This window comes from Bubalus kerabau, chromosome 12 (assembly GCF_029407905.1).
Source record: "Bubalus kerabau isolate K-KA32 ecotype Philippines breed swamp buffalo chromosome 12, PCC_UOA_SB_1v2, whole genome shotgun sequence".
Taxonomy (NCBI): Eukaryota; Metazoa; Chordata; class Mammalia; order Artiodactyla; family Bovidae; genus Bubalus; species Bubalus kerabau.
In genome coordinates, this window is record NC_073635.1 from 83,730,408 (window position 1) to 83,752,075 (window position 21,668).

The 21,668-nt window shown below is 40.6% G+C and overlaps 1 long non-coding RNA gene across 1 annotated transcript; it reads right to left on the minus strand.

The window, feature by feature from the left end:
- Positions 1-2,651: 2,651 nt before the first annotated feature.
- LOC129624745 (uncharacterized) lies at positions 2,652-4,191 on the minus strand. Its single transcript, XR_008701133.1, has 2 exons — positions 3,889-4,191; positions 2,652-2,797 (listed from the first exon to the last, which is right to left on the minus strand). It is a non-coding gene; the product is annotated as an uncharacterized LOC129624745 (long non-coding RNA).
- Between the last annotated feature and the right edge of the window lie 17,477 nt (positions 4,192-21,668).

Below are 21,668 nucleotides of genomic sequence, written 5' to 3' on the forward strand. Positions count from 1 at the left end.
TCTTAGTAAAGGCTGTTACAATCTTTCTTCTGTTACTTCCAATAACTTCTGCTTTATCTCAGTAGCTCTAATTCATCCTTATTCTGGTATGAGAGCTGTCTTTCTGAAAGTTAAATATAGCTATGTTGTTATTTCAATGCTAAAGATATTTCAGGGACCTACTGCACAATAAATCTAAATTCCACTGTATGACATATGGACTATTTTATCATCTGTTCCATATCTACCTTTCTAAACTTCCCCAACAAACTCTAGTCCTATAATATCTCAAAGTTCCATGAATATCCTTTGCTCTTGAAAACCTGTAAGTCTTTTCATCTCTTAGATTTTGTTTTATGGTTTTCCCATCACTTGCCATGCCAAGAGTCAGAAAGCATACTTCCTTTTAAGGGCAGGAGTTTGGAGTAGGACAGGAAAGGAATCTTTCTATTTAACACCCTCTAGTAGCCACTCCAGTGTTCTTGCCTGGAGAATCCCAGGGACGGGGGAGACTGGTGGGCTGCCGTCTATGGGGTCTCACAGAGTCGGACAAGACTGAAGCCACTTAACAGCAGCAGTAGCAGCAGCAGTAGAAGGAATGGGGCTTCCCAGAGTTCAGTGGTGAAGAATCTGCCTGCCAATGCAGGAAATGCAGGAGACTGGGGATCCTTCCCTGGGTCGAGAAGATCCCCTGGAGAAGGAAATGGCAACTTGCTCCAGTATTCTTGCCTGGGAAACCCCATGAGCAGAGAAGCCTGGTGAACTGCAGACCGTGGAGTCTCAAAGAGTCAGACACAACTTAGCGACTGAGCATGCACACAGTGAGAAAGAATATTTATTTTATTTTTTGTTACTGTTGTTACTTTTTGTCTGTTTCTGTTTTTTTTTTGTTTTTTTTTTTGCCAGAAAAACTCTTGGAAAAACGGTTCCAAACTCTGGGGAAAAAAATGCTTTTCAAATATGTCTCCTTTTTAATGAAGAAAGTCATTGAATGTTTTGATCAGATCCCACAGAAAACTCATTTTTTCTTTGCCAGTTAAATGTAAATTCTTTGTTGAAATGTGGCCCATGTCAGACGTAGAAGAGAATGTCTCCCAGCTTCTAAATTCCCTGTACCTCAGCCAGATAAAAGGAATGTGAATTTTGGTGAAATTAAAAAAAAAAAAAACCTGCAATGAATAAACCCAATATTTATAAAAGTGTATCAAGTTAAATTAGTAATCTCTGAGGAAACAGAGGTGTTTGTTGAAGCAGTAGGAAGAGAGATGATCAGTGACAGATTTTTATGCAAATAATAACCTTCAAATTGAACCCCGAGTTAATATGGGTGTAATATATTATGTAGAGTATAAAGTGTATATTATGTTGTGTATAAAGAAAGCAGCTTAGGAACAGATACATTTAAATGGCTCTCCCTAAATTCAGATGCCTGAATGCAGGCTGGCTTTTCAGTCAAGTTACTTGGATGGGCAAAATTTCATGATTAATTTCACTGACTGTGACTCTCAATTTCCTGTGAAGACACAATTTAGTCTCAGAAAAGAATACACCTTCAAGAGTCCCTTAACCACATCTGTGAATGTAAGAAGCGGGGAGCCCTGAAAGCCAGGCTTGTCCCTGTTCAGATCAAAGAGAAATCAAGGTTGTCTCCTGAGGCCCCACACTGGGTGGGGACCACAGAGAGCTCTGTCTTACTCCCTTTTCCTAAGCATCCTTGGGGTAGGAGGACTGCCTAGACTACCACACTCTGCAACGTCCTCCTCACGTCTAGCTCTCTGGGGGCTGCCCCTCGAGGAGTACAGGATTCAGGGCAACTCAGCCAGAGCAAGGTCCTCTGAGCACCTTACCGAAAAGAAGCCTCGTGACTGCCATCAGTTATTTTAGTGGTGGTAGTGTAGCGCCTCAGGCCTGTCTGACTGTCTGTGACCCCATGGTCTGTAGTCCACCAGGCTTCTTTGTTCATGGGGATTCCCAAGCAAGAATACTGGAGTGGGTTGCTGTGTCCTCCTCCAAGGGTTCTTCCAGACCCAGAGATGGAACCCATGTTTCTTGCTTGGCAGGTGGGTTCTTTTACTACTGAGCCACCTGGGAATGTCATCAGTCACTTTGGAGTGGTGTTAAAGGGCAATCTTTTTTGTTGTTGTTGGTTTGGAAGCAAAGGAAAGTTTTGCCCTCTAAGCAGAAAATGGAGGGATGTAAGGTCTGACATTTGAAAAGATGCTGATGCTGGGAAGGATAGAGGGCAGGAGAAGGGGACAACAGAGGATGAGATGGTTGGATGGCATCACTGACTCAATGGACATGGGTTTGGGTGGACTCCGGGAGTTGGTGACGGACAGGGAGGCCTGGTGTGTTGCGGTTCATGGGGTTGCAAAGAGTTGGACGCGACTGAGCTACTGAACTGAACTGAGGTCTCTCTAGAGAGCAGGCGCAGGGCGAGGCTGTTTTACAGGGACCAGGGCAGCAGGAAGAGGGCGGGGTTCCCTTGGGTAGGCGCAGGCGCAGGCGCAGACGCACTTCCTGGGCTTGCATCCTTGGGCTGAGGAGCTGAGGTGTCTGTGTAGCCATTTTGCACCAAGAATTCTGGCCTGAAGTCCCCAGCACAAGGGCTTGGCACTGCGATACCGCGTGAACGATGAAACTAGACAGAGCACAAAGGAAAAGAGAAAGACTTTATGACTCAGATTCCATTTTTATTCCATGGGAATTGTTCACAGGCTTTGCAGCGATGATAGGAGGCCACCAGAGAGCAGTAGGCGAAGCGGACGGCCGTGTCCTGTATTGGCCTTGACAGATGAGACTGAGTCACAGTGTACTCCTGTGGGAATTGAGGGAGAAGAAACAGAATGCTGTTACATTTCATGGGGATTTTGCTAAGCATTTTCCATGGAGGAACCTCGTGTTCCTGTCTATATCGCATAAGGGACTCTGCTTCCATGGATGCTGCTGCTTCTCCCTGGCTGGTGCTCTCCTGGCCTGAGCCCTTCCTTCAGGGTGGGCCTAGGGGCTGAGCGTTTACAGATAAGAAAGTGAAAAAGTGAAGTCGCTCAGTCATGTCCGACTCTTTGTGACCCCATAGACTGTGGCCTGCTAAGCTCCTCTGTCCATGAGATTGCCCAGGCAAGAGTACTGGAGTGGGTTGCCATCCCTTACTCCAGGGGATCTTCCTGACCCAGGGATCAAACCCACGTCTCTTGCGTCTCCTGCATTGGCAGGCAGATTCTTTACCACTGAGCCACCTCATAGAGCACAGTGTCAGTAGGGCCCAGATTGAAGATGGCAGAGAAAGGGCTTGAAGAAGCATATTTTGGTTTATGACAACCAGGAACCTTGATTAACCTCCAAAAGTTCCCCACAAATCTCTCATACCCTATCCTATTCAAGCATCTTCTAAACTGTAATTCCATCAAAGATGTCAGTGTTTGAGGGAGCTGACAGCCTGGGGTAACACCTAGCAGTACTGAGTATTTTCTGGAAGATATGAAAGGTGCAACAAAAATTGTGGTTATGCCCTTAAGGGCCAATATTTTTAAACTGGATTGTATTGATGTTCATTGAAGTTCTTATCCATATGCAGCCATGTATGCCTTTTGCTTCTCTCTACTGAAATATTTATCATTGAAGAATTGGTATAGAATTTTTCATATTTGGAAACTACGGTTTCTGCACTGTAATCTATAAAAACTAAATATATTAATAAAAATAGAAATCAGTTATTGACTAAGGGGTCACCCTTGAATGTCCTACTTACCTGAGTTGTAATTCCAGCTATGCTGCTTGATAGCTGTGCCACTTGGGGAACTTTAGATTATGTAAACTTTTAAACCCTTATTTGTAATAGAAAATTTCTAGTGTTATATGTAATAGAAATCAGGTACAGTTAACTTAAGAAAAACGATAATTTATTACCTGGCTGCCAGGAATTCCTCTGGAATGAACAGCAGGCTGATGAGCAGGACTTGTAGCCAGCATGACCCAAGCGGCTTCAGAAGTTTCTGAAGGACACTGCAACCTTCTTGGAAGGACATGTGGGCACTGTCTCTGGAATGAATGACTCCCCACCCCTGACCCTGAAGAGAGATCTCAGTCTGTGTTAGGCCAAAGACCATGTCTTGGGTGTATTGGGAGGATGAAAAGAAGGATCTCAGTGGAGTACTCTGTAAGAACCATCCTCCTTCTGTAGTGTATCAGCAGACTTCTGAATTAAGCCTCCTCCCAGGCCTGGGATTAGGCAGAGAGAACAGAAGCTGGGGCGGGGTGGCGGTGAGGGGTAAGCCACTGTATAACATTAGTTACATCAAGGACTTCCTGGATGACTCAGCAGGGAAGAAACTGCCTGCCAATATAGGAGACACAGGAAACACAGGTTCCATCTCTGGGTCAGCAAGATCCCTTATAGGAGGACCTGACAGCCCACTCTAGTATTCTTGCCCGAAATACCCTATGGACAGAGAAACCTGACGGGCTACAGTCCATGATGTCACAGAGTCAAAACACTTTATCAAAAGTCCAAAAGGTTGTTTAAGAGGATTCCATGGGTTTTGCATGTGTACTTAGAATGGTATATCTTTAGTTGCTCCAGAATTGGAACATAGGCTCATCAGCTGAAATGTGATCAGGGATAGTTGTTCACATTCTAAGAAGGCCCCATCTCTGGAACTTACTGGGAGATCAAGCCTGACCACCAGGATTGAATGCTGTTGGTTCTCTGCCCAGAGCCACTGACCAAGCCAACACAGCAGCCCTCAGTAGGGAGGTTAGCTGCTATTGGCTCCTAGCTGCCCCTTCTCCAGAGATTTCCTCTCAGATGGTTGGGGCCAAATTCCTGCAAGATTAAGACCAGCCCTGATGCACCCCTGTTTGCCCTGGTCTGTGGAATGACATGCAGACGAGATAGATGGGCTTGTTGCAGAAAGGAGGACCCCTTCCAGGGCCCGAAACTGGGCTCTTGTCTAACACTCGGAAATGAATTGTCCGAGGAGACACATGTGCTGACAAAGCAAGAGATTTTATTGGGAAAGGGCACCTGGGTGAGAGCAGGAGGGTAAGGGACCCCAGGAGGACTGCTCTGTCACATGGCATGCAGTGTCGGGTTTTATGGTGATGGGATGAGTTTCCAGGTTGTCTTTAACCAATCATTCTGACTCAGAGTCCTTCCTGGTGGTACACACCTTGTTCAGCCAGAATGGAGGCTGGAGAGAAGGATTCTAGGAGGTGGTCGAGCATATGGTGTCTCCTTTTGACCTTTCCCGAACTCTTCTGGTTGGTGGTGGCTTATTAGTTCTGTGTTCCTTAGCAGGACCTCCTGTCGTAAAACAACTCATGCAAATGGTTACTATGGTGCCTGGCCAGGGTGGGTGGTTCCAATCAGTGTGCTTCCCCTAACAGGCTGATGTAGGTTTCAAAACCCTTTTTCTTCCAGAAAGGACAGTGCTGCAATGTGAGTCGTCCTTTGAGCTCCCTGTGCATCAGGTCCATCTCTCACAGCCTCAGTAAATCTTGTGCTCTCTGATCCATCTCAGGCTTTGTTTCTGGGGGACCCAAGGCACATTTACCTTCCAGTTTATGTGTTGAAGGACAGGGAAGACATTAATATTTACTATATGGGGTATTAAGGGCACATCTATACCCAACTTCTCATATTTCTCCTTTGGAAACAATTTCAATCAAAAAAAAAAAAAAAAAAGACAGTTGAGGGCCAACTAGGAAATCTGTAATGAGACACGACTGAACAGATGGATGTGTGTCAAGAGAACTGGGATTTTCGAAGTAAATCTAGATCTACACGAAAGAAAAGGAATAGACCTCAAAGCATCCCCTACAGTCTAAAAGCCCTCAAGCAGCATATTTAAAACACGAGGAGCTGTTTCAGCTTGTTATTACATCAGCAAGGATGGTTGGGGCCCCAGATAATTTAGCAGGACTCAGAAAGGAATCAGGAATGAGTCCCCAGGAAGCTGCCTAGATTCTACCAAGAAGCACGTTTTTAAAGCTGAACAGTGCAGTTAGAGAATCTTCTTGAGCACTTGGGCTGTTGTTCTAAGGAACTGGTAAAAATGTGAGCCAAGTTCACAGGGAAATATCAAGAAGATTAAGTACAATACTCAAAGAACAATTGGATAAGCTTTCAGATGACCCAGTTCACCTGGATGAGGATAGAAGTGTCACTTGTTTCCTTGGAGAACATGCTGGAGAGATTTATGGAATTAGGATTCCAGGAAGACACAGGAAGATAAGGTACATTAACAACAAAGTTGTCACCCATATAGTATTTCTGCCAGAAGGCTTTAGTTTGTAGCTAAGCATGAGTAAAGCAAGAGACAAAAATAAGCAACTAAAATCGATTTTATAAAAGACAAAAACACTTTGAAAAACCTGCTAGATAAAAAAGACCAAAAAGACATGACAATTAAATGCAAACCACGAACCTTAATTAGATCTTGGATTAACAAAACAAATAAAAACTGACAGCTCTAGAGGACAATATTGGGACACTTGGAGAACATTGGGTGTGATGTATGTTAGATAATAACATAAAATTAATATTTGATGTCCTCCGTGTGGCCATTTTATTTTTGGACTTTGAAGCTGGCGTATGAAACTTTCTTTGAAGTTTGACTTACAAAGGCAGTAGTTTGGGGATCTAAAATTTCTCTTTCAGAATTTTCTAAAAGTAGAGCTTTGCTTTGAGACATCTGTATGTCAAATATGTTGAACTTTATATCACCTTTTTGCCTAACCTAGTAGAATATATGGGACAGACAGATTGGGTGTCATTTGGAACATAAATTAGCATTGAGAGTGAATCTTCAACCTTTGGGTAAAGTAGAGCCCTGGAGTTCATTAATGTCTTATACTGACCAATTTTAGGAGAAGGGAATGGCTATCCACTCCAGTATTCTTGCCTGGGAGAATTCCCTGGACAGAGGAGCATGGTGGGCTACAGTCCATGGAGTCACAAAGAGTCGGACAGGACTGAGTGACTAATATTTTTGCACTTTCACGCAAGACCTTGGAGTTCATTAATGTCCTGATGTGACCAATTTTAGGGCTATGTTAGCAAATGATAACAGGCTCCTGCTAGTCGCAGAAGAGCATGTGCAGGCGAGCATGGTGGAAATGGGGGAATGGGTCTGTTTCCCTATGCAAAATCTTTAACATTTAAGAGAAAGTGTCATGCATGTTAATTTCAACCACTTTATCAGGCTTGGCCACCTCGTTAGTTGTACACACACTCAGGTACTTGGAAGGTTATTGCATGACTTTTTTAACTGGTCATCCAGCCAAGGCAATCACTTTTGCCACAACCTGAGTCCATGTGATCTTCGGGGAAGAGATTTATCTGTGCAGACACTGCAGCTGAACTTTGCCTCAGCTTTAGGAAATCAGTCAAGTTAGCTTGATTCTTGTGACCACTTTCACTTCAGAGCCTCATGTTTATTGAACTGGTGTGTGTGTGCTGTGCTCAATTGCTTTAGTTGTGTCCAACTCTGTGCGATCCCATGGACCATAGCCCACCAGGCTCCTGGTGTCCATGGGATTTCCCAGGGCAAGATTATAGGAGTGGGTTGCCATTTCCTCCTCCAGGGGATCTTGCTGACCCAGGGATCAAACCTGTGTCTTCTTTGGCTTCTGCCTTGTCAGGCAGTTTCTTTACCACTTGAGCCACCTGAGAAACCCTTTACTGAACTGGAGATTGCAATAAATTTAGACAGGCTGAGACACCACGCCCTCCGAAAAGCAAAACAAAAGAATTCTAGACTGGCCCTGTAGAATGACAGCAAGCAACAGTAACATAAGTGTTAGTAGACCCTTTTTACCTGATTATACAGAGGCTGTAGTTTAAGAGTTTTTCCACCTGCAAGACTCTTAAGACTGCTTGCTAGTGAATTGTTTGCCTTTTTTTTTTTTTTTTTTTTTTTTTCCTGCTTGGTGTTTTGATGGGTTTACTGTGATCCAGGCGTGTTCTCCATGCCTGGTCTTTTGCTGGATCTACTTCAGAGGTCTTGAAATGAGATTCCAGGCCCCCTCTGGTCCTGTTTTCTGTAATATTTTGTAGCAACCCATAAGCAACACAAACTTTCTGACCACTACCAAATTGGCCTCATGACTTTCCCTGCATTTGCATATGTTTTTTTTTGTTTTGTTCTTGCTCGCAGTTTGCAAAATTTCGCCAGATGACCTCCAGTGCTATGAAAATAGCTGAGTCAGAACACAGCTGGTGGAAAAGAAAATGGCATGAACCCTCTAAATCAGTATGGTAAAGAAAATGCCATGCTGTCCTGGTGAGAGATTCATTTTTTTTTTTTAAGAAGTCCTTTTTATTCAGCCTTTTCTTCAAAAGTAAAATTTTGATACACTCATATCACAGTGAGGTCATAAATTTACATTCTGTCTGGAGTCAGAAAGTAGAGGCAATGGGAAAAAACAACAGGGTTCAGATTAATAGGAGATGACAACTTGACCAAACAGGAGGTGGCAGCCTGCCGGCTGCATGGCTCAGCAGCCTAGACAAGCAATTAGCAATCTCAGCCGCCCAGATGCAATGGGAGGAGCCTCGGTGCCCTGAGCACTTCCGGCTTCTCTGATGCTTGCATCATTCGTGGTGTTTGCAGAGACAAATAAACACTCATGCTTGATTTTTTTTTTCTTTTAAACAATGAGATTAGGAAGAAAGAGAATCACAGGATCAGAAAACCCAAGGTTCTAACGAAGGCAGTCACCCCAGTGCATGTCGTAGTAGAAGAAATGCCGGTTGTCCAACTGTTTAATAGCAGATATACATATTTTTTTCATGACACCATAGAATTTGGAGGGAATTTTAGGAGTCACCTGGCATCTCCAGTGCAGAACCCACTGATTGCTCTTCTACACTTGCCCCAAGGAGCCTTTTTTTTCCTCTTTAATTTTGCCGTTGGCATTTTTGCCTCTCGTTGTTGTTGTTTAGTCACTTGGTCCTGTCGGACTCTTGGTGACCCATGGCGTGCTTCTCTGACCTTTGCTTGCTCCAGCTCGCTCAGACTCATGTCCATTGTGTCGGGGATGCCATCCAGTCATCCCATCCTCTGTGTGTCCCTCTTCCTGCCCTCAATCTTTCCCAGCATCCGAGTCTTTTCCATTTTGCCCATACTTCTATATAAATCCATAAAATTGGAAATTACACATCAATAACAATAAACCTCTACTTACTAATATATCTATTTACTTTAAAAAATATGTAATGCTCTATGGCTGTAGATAGGTGAACTTGGTATCTTCGTTAACAGTGTAACCTCCCATGTAAATATAACTCTACAGTGAGTTAATGTTATTTCTCACATCACAGTTTGCTCCTGAATTTCGCGGATACAGTATCTTCAGAGGTGTACTCAATTCCAAAAAATAGAGCCTAAAATTTGTGATGCAGTTAGCAGCCCATTCCCCCAATAATTTATAAGTTGACCCCTACACACATGAGCACATCATTTCCCCATGCAGCACATATTCTCAAATATAAACCTAAATCACACTTTTAAAATTAAATATTGAATTCTTGAATAATCTTCATGTATTTAAATATTGTGGATATATTAAATTTGGAATATAGCAATGGAAACTATAAACTGTCAGTTAAGACCAGTAGCTGGCATTATCAGTGTATCTCATGATCACGTGAACTGCTATATAAGAAAACAAAAAAAATCTCAAAGTGATATAATCATGTCTGCCATGTATGAGTACGGAAGCAGAAAAAGTTAAGTTTCCATAACTCAGAAGCAGATGTTTCTGAATACTCATTTATCTAGTCACTGAGTATAATGAAATGAAAATACAGAAACGTTTACTTGAATACATCAATCTGCAAAAATGCAACTTTATGGTAAAGAGACATTTAAATAAATCTACCCACATTTATTTTACTAAATGAGTCTTATCATGAAATTATGGGATTTGGAATTTCAGGCAAAATCAGTTTAGCACTGATGCCTTAAAAAAGTCCATCTTACTTACTCTATGATCACGCCTATTTTTTAAAGTTTATTTATGATCTGTTAGATTACTCCTGTAATCACTAAAATGGGTTTTGAATTATTTTCAAGTATTTCTAATGAATAACATTCACACTCAAAGAATAAATGTAAAATTTTTGAAGATATTGAAAAAAAAGTGGCATTGTTCTTCAATGCTATTTTAAAAGTGAAAATCTGAAACAATATTTTGTATCATAAGTAATATTTGTGTGATGAGCTTTTGAAGGTCTTAACGCACATTCAGATATATACATGTCTAGTAAACATAAGCTTGAGTTTCTGTTTTCGAACTAGGGAGATTCTCCTGAAACAGATAAAAGATTTAAAAAAAAAAAAAAAAAAAAGAAAGAAAAGTGAGAGACATATCTCTGCCCACTTGGAGCTCATAGTTTAATAAAAGAAATAAAACCTAAGCAAATATCTGATAAAATTGAAGTATGTTTATAATATAAAATAATGAAAGCTAGTTGAGAGAAAATCCCAGAATAGTCAGTGGTTTTCATGAATATACTAGGTTAGGTGATTTTAGTGTAACCATTCTTCAGAACATAACTAAAAATGCTAGATACATATAAGATAAAAGTGTGAAGAGGGGATAATATTGATAGAAATTATCTGGTGAAATTTAAGCAACGCAAGACTCCAGAGAGATAAACAGAAGTCTATCGCTGCTCTTCTCCTCATGAATTTGTCTGTCGCGCTTTGGGAAGATCATCATTGGCAAAGCAAATTCTAAGAAACCAATTTCCAGTAGAAGAAAAATGATACAAACACATCCAAGATGGAATTAAAAACAAATAAAATGTAAATATGCTGATTCTTCCAGTACAATTGAATAAATTGAGGAGGCTCAAATCTAATTGTTTTTTTTAAAGAAAAATATAAGTGGCAACACTAACAACTCTGATGGGAAGGGTAAGTGGAGATAAAGACCTTCTAAGATCTCTTGCATTGTACTTCACATTAAGGGATTGGGAGATATAAGAAAGGTCTTTATATTCACTCCAGTATTCTTGCCTGGGAAATCCCATGAACAGAGGAGCCTGGCAGGCTATGTAGTCTGTAGGATCACAAAGAGTCAGACACGATTTAGCGACTCAGCTAAGTGATGAATTAGAAGAGCATGATGAATTAGATGTTTGGAGATATGTGAACTTCACCTCTACTTTCAAAAGAGTAAATAGAAAATCATCAGTTTTAAAACTCCACCAATAGAGAGTGTATAAAGCTATATTCCTCCTATTACATTTTTGCCTGTGTAAGTCTAGGTATAGTGGTGAACACAGATAGCCTTCTCACCATGAGTAGACGGTACAGAAATGTGAAGTAAGTGATTTCCTTTAGAAATTATAGAACCGAGAGACAGTTTGTTTCTGTTTTTGAATAAATCACACTGTTCTGTTGTTAACCTCACATCTCACATTGTGCCTTTGTTAAAAAATCATTGAGGCTATTTTCTTATTTAAACTCATTGGAATGAAGTGTTGGAAAACATTATCTCCAATATTTTCAACATAATCTTCTTCATGTTACATCATTTGAGAAAACTCTTAACAATAACAATAAAGAAATTGGGGCAGACAGAAAAAAGAAGGGCCTGATTTCTTTTATGATAAAGTGTGACCCTAATGGATAAATATTACCTGATATTCAAAAGTTATTTAACTAATTAAAATAACTCAAATTTAAGTAACATCAGCTATTTTAAGTTTTATGACTCATGAAATATAATTCTCATAAATAGGTTGTGGTTTGATACTGAAAGCAATGAACGGTATAATCAAACAGAAATTCGGCAGTCTACTTGGCTTTCTATAGTATATGCACACTGTCATTGTCTTCTTGATCAACATAGACACAAGTCTGAGTCCCAGTAAGAGACATGGCCCTTCATAGAAGTTTGTTTAATCATTTTTTAAGCAGGACCACAAAAACAAGTGCAGATTTTTTTTTTCCTTTAGACATAATATTTTTGACCTTAATAAATTTAAAAGCATTGAGATCATGCAAAGTTGTTCTCCAACTACAAGGGACTACAATTAGAAATCAATTAACTGGAGGAAATTTGAGAAATTCACAGGTATGTGGAACTTAATAATATACTCTTAAGATGTCAATGGGTCAGACTTCCCTGGTGGTTCAGTGGTAAAGAATCTGCCTGCCAATGCAGGAGACGCAAGTTTGATCCCTGGTCTGGGAAGATCCCACATGCCGCAGAGCAACTGGGCTGGTGTACCACAACCACTGAAGCCCGTGCACCCTAGAGCCCGTGCTCTGCCACAGAAACCACTGCAGTAAGAAGCCTGGGCACCACGCCTAGAGAGTAGCCTCCACCCCCCAGAACTAGAGAAAAGCCAGCATTGCAACAAAGACCCAGCACAGCCAAAACAGCAGAAAGAAAACAATGGGTCAAAAAAGGAAAACCAAGAAATATTAGAAAGTACATGGAGATGAATAAAATACATGATACTTTTTCTCTCTATACATATACATTTGGGCTAAGAAAGAGTCCTTTCTATAGATAGGCCCAGTAATTTTGAAACTGAAGCAACTACATGATTACTGTGGATTTCCAAGATTATAGGGGGGAAATCATGAGTTGTGAGGATGATCAACCTGATTGGAGACAAATAATAAAGAAGAGAATGGGCCCCAAGGAAAAAGCAATGTTTAGAGTGAAGAAGAGTTTTTTTATGTAAACCAACCAAGAGTTTTGGAACTAGATATGTACACTAAGAATACTTGGTTTTCTTAACTATTTCTTTTCTTTTTTACCGATTTAGGTACTAGCTCCTCAAACAACATATTGTTGTCTTATCCCCAATGGCTGTAATATTCCTGCTTAGAAACCCTGCTGTAAGTAATAAGAGCTCTGGTAAATGTAACTAAAATAATGTACCTTATAAATATGAATTGAAGGTGAACTCTCAAAAAAAAAAAAAAAAAAGAAAATAGGGAGGGGATAGGCATCCAACCCATCACTTCATGGGAAATAGATGGGGAAACAGTGGAAACAGTGTCAGACTTTATTTTTGGGGGCTCCAAAATCACTGCAGATGGTGACTGCAGCCATGAAATGAAAAGACGCTTACTCCTTGGAAGGAAAGTTATGACCAACCTAGATAGCATATTCAAAAACAGAGACATTACTTTGCCAACAAAGGTTTGTCTAATCAAGGCTATGGTTTTTCCTGTGGTCATGTATGGATGTGAGAGTTGGACTGTGAAGAAGGCTGAGTGCCGAAGATTTGATGCTTTTGAACTGTAGTGTTGGAGAAGACTCTTGAGAGTCCCTTGGACTGCAAGAATATCCAACCAGTCCATTCTGAAGGAGATCAGCCCTGGGATTTCTTTGGAGGGAATGATGCTGAGGCTGAAACTCCAGTACTTTGGCCATCTCATGCGAAGAGTTGACTCATTGGAAAAGACTCTGATGCTGGGAGGGATTGGGGGCAGGAGGAGAAGGGGACGGCAGAGGATGAGATGGCTGGATGGCATCACTGACTTGATGGACGTGGGTCTGGGTGAACTCCGGGAGTTGGTGGTGGACAGGGAGGCCTGGTGTGCTGCGATTCACGGGGTCGCGAAGAGTCAGACACGACTGAGCGACTGAACTGAACTGAGCTGAACTGAGGGATATAGATATAGGCCATAGGACTGGAAAAGGTCAGTTTTCAGTCCAATCCCAAAGAAAGGCTATGCTAAAGAATGCTCAAACTACTGCACAATTGCAGTCATCTCACACACTAGCAAAGTAATGCTCAAAATTCTTCAAGCCAGGCTTCAATAGTACGTGAACTGTGAACTTCCAGATATTCAAGCTGGATTTAGAAAAGGTAAAGGAACCAGAGATCAAATTGCCAACATCTGTTGGATCATTGAAAAAGCAAGAGAGTTCCAGAAAAACATCTACTTCTGCTTTATTGACTATGTCAAAGCCTTTGACCTTGTGGATCACCACAAAATGTGGAAAATCACTCAAGAGATGGGAATACCAGACCCCCTGACCTGCCTCCTGAGAAATCTGTATGCAGGTCAAGAAGCAATAGTTAGAACCAGACATGGAACAACAGAATGGTTCCAAATCAGGAAAAGAGTATATCAAGGCTGTGTATTGTCCCCCTGCTTATTTAACTTATATGCAGAATATATCATGAGAAATTCTGGGCTGGTTGAAGCACAAGCTGGAATCAAGATTGCCGGGAGAAATAACCTCAGATGTGCAGATGACACCACCCTTATGGCAGAAAGTGAAGAATTAAAGAGCCTCTTGATGAAAGTGAAAGAGGAGAGTGAAAAAGCTGGCTTAAAACTCAACATTCAGAAAACTAAGATCATGGCATCCAGTCCCATCCGTTCATGGCAAATAGATGGGAAACAATGGAAACAGTGAGAGACTTTATATTTTGGGGCTCCAAAATCACTGAAGATGGTGACTGCAGTCATGAAATTAAAAGACTCTTGCTCCTTAGAAGAAAAATTATGACCAACCTAGACAGCATATTAAAAAGCAGAGATATTTCTTTGTTGACAAAGGTCCATCTAGTCAAAGCTATGGTTGTTTTCAGTAGTCATGTATGGATGTGACAGTTGGACTATAAAGAAAGGTGAGTGCTGAAGAATTGATGCTTTTGGACTGTGGTGTTGGAGATGACTCTTGAGAATCCCTTGGACTGCAAGGAGATCCAACCAGTACATCCTAAAGGAATTCAGTCCTGAATTTTCATTGGAAAGACTGATGTTGAAGCTGAAACTCCAATCCTTTGGTGACCTGATGTGAAGAACTGACTCATTTGAAAAGACCCTGATGCTGGGAAAGATTGAAGGCAGGAGGAGAAGGGGACAACACAGGATGAGATGGTTGGATGGCATCACCAACTCAATGGACATGAGTTTAAGTAAGCTCCAGGAGTTAGTGATGGACAGGGAAGCCTGAGGTACTGCAGTCCTTGGAATGCAAAGCGTCAGACATGACTGAATGACTGAACTGAACTGAACTGAGAGATGTAGAACATTTCTGCCTATGACTAGCAAACCACAAATCTAGAGGACCATATAGTCTTATATGTAGCAGAATTTAATTCTTAATTTTTTTTATCCTAACCTAATGTAGAACAATTAAGTCAGGGAAGTAGAAAATTGAATTGGTAAGAAAACTGAGACCTAGATAAGGCTAAAAAACACAGGATGCTTTATCATCCATGTTCAGGAGTGAAAGAGAACTGGACACATGATAAATTTTGATAGTAAATAATTTTAAGTGATTGTGACTTCTGAGTGCTGGTAATGTAATGTTGATTATTTTCTTCTTTCACTCCTCTTTATATTATTGTTTGCAAAGGTATGATATATAAAGAGACTTAGATATGATAAATATTAAAACTAATGTGGGGTCTGAAGACAGAATAATTTTGCCAAATAATGCAATTATAACTTCTAAGACAGATTATAAGTGGAAATAGAAAAAAGATACTTGATAATATTTACCAATAAAAAGGCAGGATTCTCATAATGGAAATTATAAAATTTACTTAGGGACACAAAATCAAAAATTATATGAATGAAGAGAAATTCCACTTTCCTAAATTAACACTTGGAAATTGCCAATCCTCCCCAATTTTATTTATTTTTTAAGAGCTTTTTTCTTTTGTGTTATAATTTTGCACTGGGATATAGCCAGTTAACAGTGTTGTGACAGTTTCAGGTGAACAGTGAAGGGACTCGGGCATACATATACATGTATCCATTGTCCGCCAAATTCCCCTCCCATCCAGGCTGCCATAGAATAACGAGCAGAGGGCCCTGTGCTATACAGCAGGTCCTTGTTGGTTATCCATTTTAAATATAGCATTATGTGTATGACCACCCCAAACTCCCCAAGTACTTCCAAAATCCATTTTCAAGTAAATGCAGTTTTATTCAGAATCCCAAAAGAATTTCAGGAAGAGTTAGATAATGTAATTTGGAAGTTCCTATCTGCTCCGTCTTTGTCTGGATGTCGTATTTGACTCAGTGCAGCAGTCACAAATGACCACGGGCTTGGTGATTTATAACAACAGGAAGGTATTGCCTCATTGTTTTGGGGGGTCACAGGTCCAAAACCAGGGTGACGTCAGGGCTGTGCTCCCTCCAAAGGCTCTAGGAGAGATCCTTCTGTGGGACTTTCTGACTCTTGGGGCTCTGGGCATTCCTCGGCTTGTTGCTGCATGACTCGCTTCTGTCTCAAGTTTTCACATGCCCTGTCCTCTGTTTCTGTGATTCCCTCTCTCCCTTGACTTTGGACCTAAGATCCACCCAGATCATCCACCCAGGGTGATCTCATTTTGTAATTCTTAACATAATCATATCTGCCAAATATTCTTCCATATTCTTCCAAATAAGATCACATTCTCAGATTCTGAGATTGGACATAGCTTTTGAGGGGCCATGTTTCAACCCACTACTGATATCAACTCCTCCTCCATCTTACGGTAACCAGGCCTGATTTGTTTATTTAGGACATCAGACCTGACCTTCCAGCACTAACAGGCATTAAATACCCCATGACAGGTCAATTACATGATTCCACCCTTCTGGCCAGAGTGATTGGTTCCTTGGTTTAAACCAGTCTGTGCTCAGGGCTGTATTGGTGCTGGTGGTAGTTTAGTTGCTAAGTTGTGGCCAACTCTTGCAACCCCATGGACTTTAGCCTGCCAGGCTCCTCTGACCACAAGACTTCCTAGGTAAGTGTACTGGAGTGGGTTGCCATTTCCTTCTCCAGAGCATCTTCACAACCCACGGGTCGAACTGGCATCTTGAACCTGCCTCCCCTGCATTGCAGGCAGATTCTTTACCATTGAGCCATCAGGGAAGTTCAAATATAGCTTCAAAAGGGCTGTATTTCTATGTCATAAATAGCAAAAGCTAATGCCTCTGTGTGTGCTGTCTCTTGGTCACGACCAACCCTTTTGCAACTCCATGGACTGTTGCCGGCCAGGCTCCTCTGTCCATGGGATTTTCCCAGGAAAAATACTGGAGTGGATTGCCATATCTTCCTCCAGGGGATTTTCCCAACCCAGGGATTGAACCCACCTCTCCTGTGTCTCCTGCATTGTCAGGTGGATTCTTTACCACTGAGCCACCTGGGAAGCCACAATCTAATGCCTTAAAGGGTTTAAAAAATGTTTAAAAAAATCAGTCGAGTATTCTTAATTTAGAGGCCTGGCTTCAAAACTCACTGTTGGTCTAAATAACTTTGCTTTTTTCTTTTGATTTTATTTTCAGATTTTATAACATGGATATGCTCAGTCTTTAATTATTATTATGATCAGTATATTAAATATTCACAGCTAGACTTTGTATAGGAGTTAGTGTTATGTTTGAAATTTTATAAATTGTTCTCTGCCTTAGGCAATAATCTTTGTTATTTGATGTTAAATACATTCAGTTATTTAAATATAGACACAATAGAAAAATAGAGTTTGATTGAACAAAGGGGAAAAATTACTAAGGCGATATCACTATTGTAAAGTTATGTTGTACATGATTCAACTAAAACCATGGCATTTAACTTTGCATCAGTATTCATATAAATACAATTAAAGATAGAGCAGAGCAGTAGATTACACAATAAGCAGTAAAATGAAATAAGTCCATTTGTCTTTAAGGTTTGAATGTGACTTATGGATGGAAACACATTGGATTCATGGAGGATAAAAAATACCTCCATCTAGGTAGATGAAAAATCATCTATCTGAATATTTAGTAAAATTAAAATGTACCTGAAGCCTAAGGGAATGTCACTGAAAGAAAGAACAGTAACCGCCTGTGAAATAGAGCCTGTTTCCCACTGGATGGATTTTTAGTAAGCATCCTCTCATCATTTCAAAAGGAGCTAGCAAGCCATGTGAAAAATGGAAAAAGCCGGGCAGCATACACGCTTGCATCATAGTTCCTTCCCATTGCCCATCAAGGAAAGTTAACTGTCACTGCAGTGGGAGCGTGGATTAATGTCGAACTTACTGCAGCCTGACACCCCCATCTATCTTCAGCTGTCCCGAGAGCGTGAGGCATGCTGAATGGAAGATAGCTCAAAAATGATGCAACTCACTCAAGCCACAAAGAACTTCTTATCCAGGCAGCATTTGGCCGAAGCCCCAGGGCTCTCTTGGATACGAGATGGGGAAAAAAATTAAATAAACTGGTGCATGATAGAGTGGAAGGCATGAAAATTACAAACCGTATTTGATCTTGTGAGCTTTCCTTGGTGTTTCTGTTTGGACATTATGTAATGTTTACTGGAATCATGTTGACTTTTGCCACTTCACCCTGTGGAATGTCTTAAAAAGAAAAAAAAACCTAGATTTAGAGTGAAATTTATTTTTTAAATGAATTAAATCTTTTTCTTCCTTCTTCTGGATTTATTTGTGTTTTCCTTGCTGGTGAGTCTAGGTTGTGATGAAGGGAGGCCTTTTTGTTCATGTTTGATGCTCAGTTTTTCATCTCTTTTTGAAGATGCTAAAGGTTTTTGTTTTTGCTTTTACTTTTGGAAATAGCATGCAGTGAGTTTCTGCATCAGCATCTACTCATGGTAGAAACAGAGATCTGAACTCACTTTTCAATACTACCGTTTTGAGTTGCTTGAGTGACTTGGACTTCTGTTTTTTTAAATGCTTTTGACTCAAAGGGGCCACCGTGTTTTTGCAACCTGGGGGAATTCAGCACACAAATGCACTCAGCACTCATTTCGCTAGATGGAGTCATTCCCAGGAAGATTCTTGATGCGATAAGATTATTCCACAAGCATTTATTTAATGAAGACTGTTTAGTATATGCGCCAAGCACAGCAGGAATGACAAAAATACACAAATAAACCAAAAGTCAGAACACAGGAGACCTGCCTCTGAGCAGCCCACAACTGCTTGGCATTATGGAATTTGGGGCATGGGTCAGAGACTCCCAGGTGATCTTTTTCAACATATTTACTTTATAGATGAGACAGCTGGATTCGGGAGATATCACAGTATGTGTTCAGAATCGCATGATGAGTGTGCTAACAGGAGACACGCAGTTCCTAAATCTCATCAATGCTCTTTTTCCTCCTCCATGGAGAGCAGACTCGGAACCAGAGTGGAGAAAAATGAAAGCCTCTAGATACATACATTATACATACACGAACTGGAAAGAATTCACGGAGCTGACAACCATGCATCAAGAGGATGCTTAACTCACAGTGTGAGATATCCACAGACGTTAGTATAAGAATGGAGATAAAAAGCGATCTGTTTAGGAAATACTAAAGAGCCCTGTTCATGGGGGAAATATTGAGGGCAATAAGGGGGCAACAGAGGATGAGATGGTTGGATGGCATCACTGACTCCATGGACTAGAGTTTGAGCAAACTCTGGGAATAGTGAAGGACAGGGACGCCTGGGGTGCTGCAGTCCATGGGGTCACAAAGAGTCAGACACAACTCAGCAACTGACCAACAGCAAAAGAGCCCCGTGTGACTATAGCAAGACTGTAACCTAAACAGATCACAAGAGTTGATAATGGAGAGGAATGACCCAGGCTCTGTTCAAAAGTCCTCAGAAGTTAACTGGAAACAGGTACCAATGATACAATTTAATACACTGAAATAAAAGCAAATAACATTAAGAGCTCTTAAACTAATGAAAGTCACTCTACTTTTTGGAAGCCCATTCAGTACAGCAGTGCTTTGGGGTTAACTTTATTACATGTAAGACACGGGCAAATGGATGATGACTTTTTGTTAAGGATGCTGCCCATTACACACACACTGTTTATTTTATGTTTATTAAATAAAAACCAATTTGTGAATTTGACATCAAACATTTTCTTGGGCATAGGTATATCTGTCTGCCAGTTTACCCCTGGTTATTGTAGGTTGGCATATTTCTGTGCCTGTCAGGTTAGCACTCACATAATTAAAATATCATTTAAAGGGAAACATACAAAATGTTGTGACATTTAAAAGCTTTTTAGGCAATTTGTATACAAAATCATATTTATTCCTATTAACAATTCTTAGAGGATTCAATATAGTCATAGAGTAGTGGGCAAAATAAGAAATGATTGTGGGTTTTGGAATCACTTTGAACAAGGAGTGCTTATAAAGTAAAAATAATTTAGAATGACAGTATAAATGTGGGAACTCATTAATTATGCATTAAATTTAAACAAAGATTAAAGGTGTAGGGCTTTAATATTCCAGATTCAGGAGATGCATGGATTTTTAAACCAAGAACATGTGTATTTGGAAGAAATATTTTTGATTTTAAGATTTCTAAATACAGGCTAAATCACAGCATAATTCACTTTTAGGTTATATAGTATGATAGTTAAACAGAAGAATGTGTTTGTAAGTTACTTATAAATATTCCACTTTGTTTGCTTTATTCATTCATACTATCCAATAGTTGGAGGTACCCCTAAACATCAGAAAGACAGCTAAAATTATTCTGCACAAATCCACTTGTACAACGAAAGGCCATGGAATTTGTACTCACTGAAATTCCGATAACAGAGAAATTTTTATATTTTTCCTCACTTCCAATTTTACTGTGTGCTCAGCTGTGTCCAGTTCTCTGAAACCCCATGAACTACAGCCCGCCAGGCTCCCACGTCCATGGGATTTTCCAGGCAAGAATACTGCAGCGGGTTGCCATTTCCTTCTCCATAGTTTTCATGCTACCAAACCTAATGCAAAACTGGCACTGAATATACATATGCAAGGGAATATTGTATGATAAGAAAGGGAGGGATGGTATGGGGAGGGAGGAGGGAGGAGGGTTCAGGATGGGGAACACATGTATACCTGTGGTGGATTCATTTCAATATTTGGCAAAACCAGCACAATATTGTAAAGTTTAAAAATAAAATAAAATTAAAAAAAAAAAAGAAAGGGAGATTTATACATGAAATTGCAAAAAAGGAAAAAAAACCCCATAAAGCAGTGAATTTCATTGCATGGTTCACCTAGATTTGCATCAGTTCAGTTCAGTCTTTCAGTCGTGTCAGATTCTTTGCGACCCCATGGACTGCAGCATGCCAAGCTTCCCTGTCCATCACCAACTCCTGGAGCTTGCTCAAACTCATGTCCACCCAGTCGGTGATGCCATCCAACCATCTCATCCTCTGTCATCCCCTTCTCCTCTTACCTTCAATCTTTCCCAGCATCAGGGTCTTTTCCAGTGAGTCAGTTTTTCGCATCAGGTGGCCAAAGGATTGGAGTTTCAGCTTTAGCATCAGTCCTTCCAATGAATATTCAGGACTGATTTCCTTTAGGATGGACTTCTTGGATCCAAGAGTCTTCTCGAACACCACAGTTCAAAAGCATTGATTCTTCTGTGCTCAGCTTTCTTTATAGTCCAAATCTCACATCCATACATGACTACTGAAAAAACAAAAGCTTTGACTAGGTGGACCTATGTTGGCAAAGTAATGTCTCTGCTTTTTAATATGCTGTCTAGGTTGGTCATAGCTTTTCTTTCAAGGAGCAAGCATCTTTTAATTTCATGGCTGCAGTCACCATCTGCAGTGATTTTAAAACCCAAGAAAATAAAGTCTGTCACTGTTTCCACTGTTTCCCCATCTATTTGCCATGAAGTGTTGGGACCAGATGTCATGATCTTAGTTTTCTGAATGTTGAATTTTAAGCCAACTTTTTCACTCTCCTTT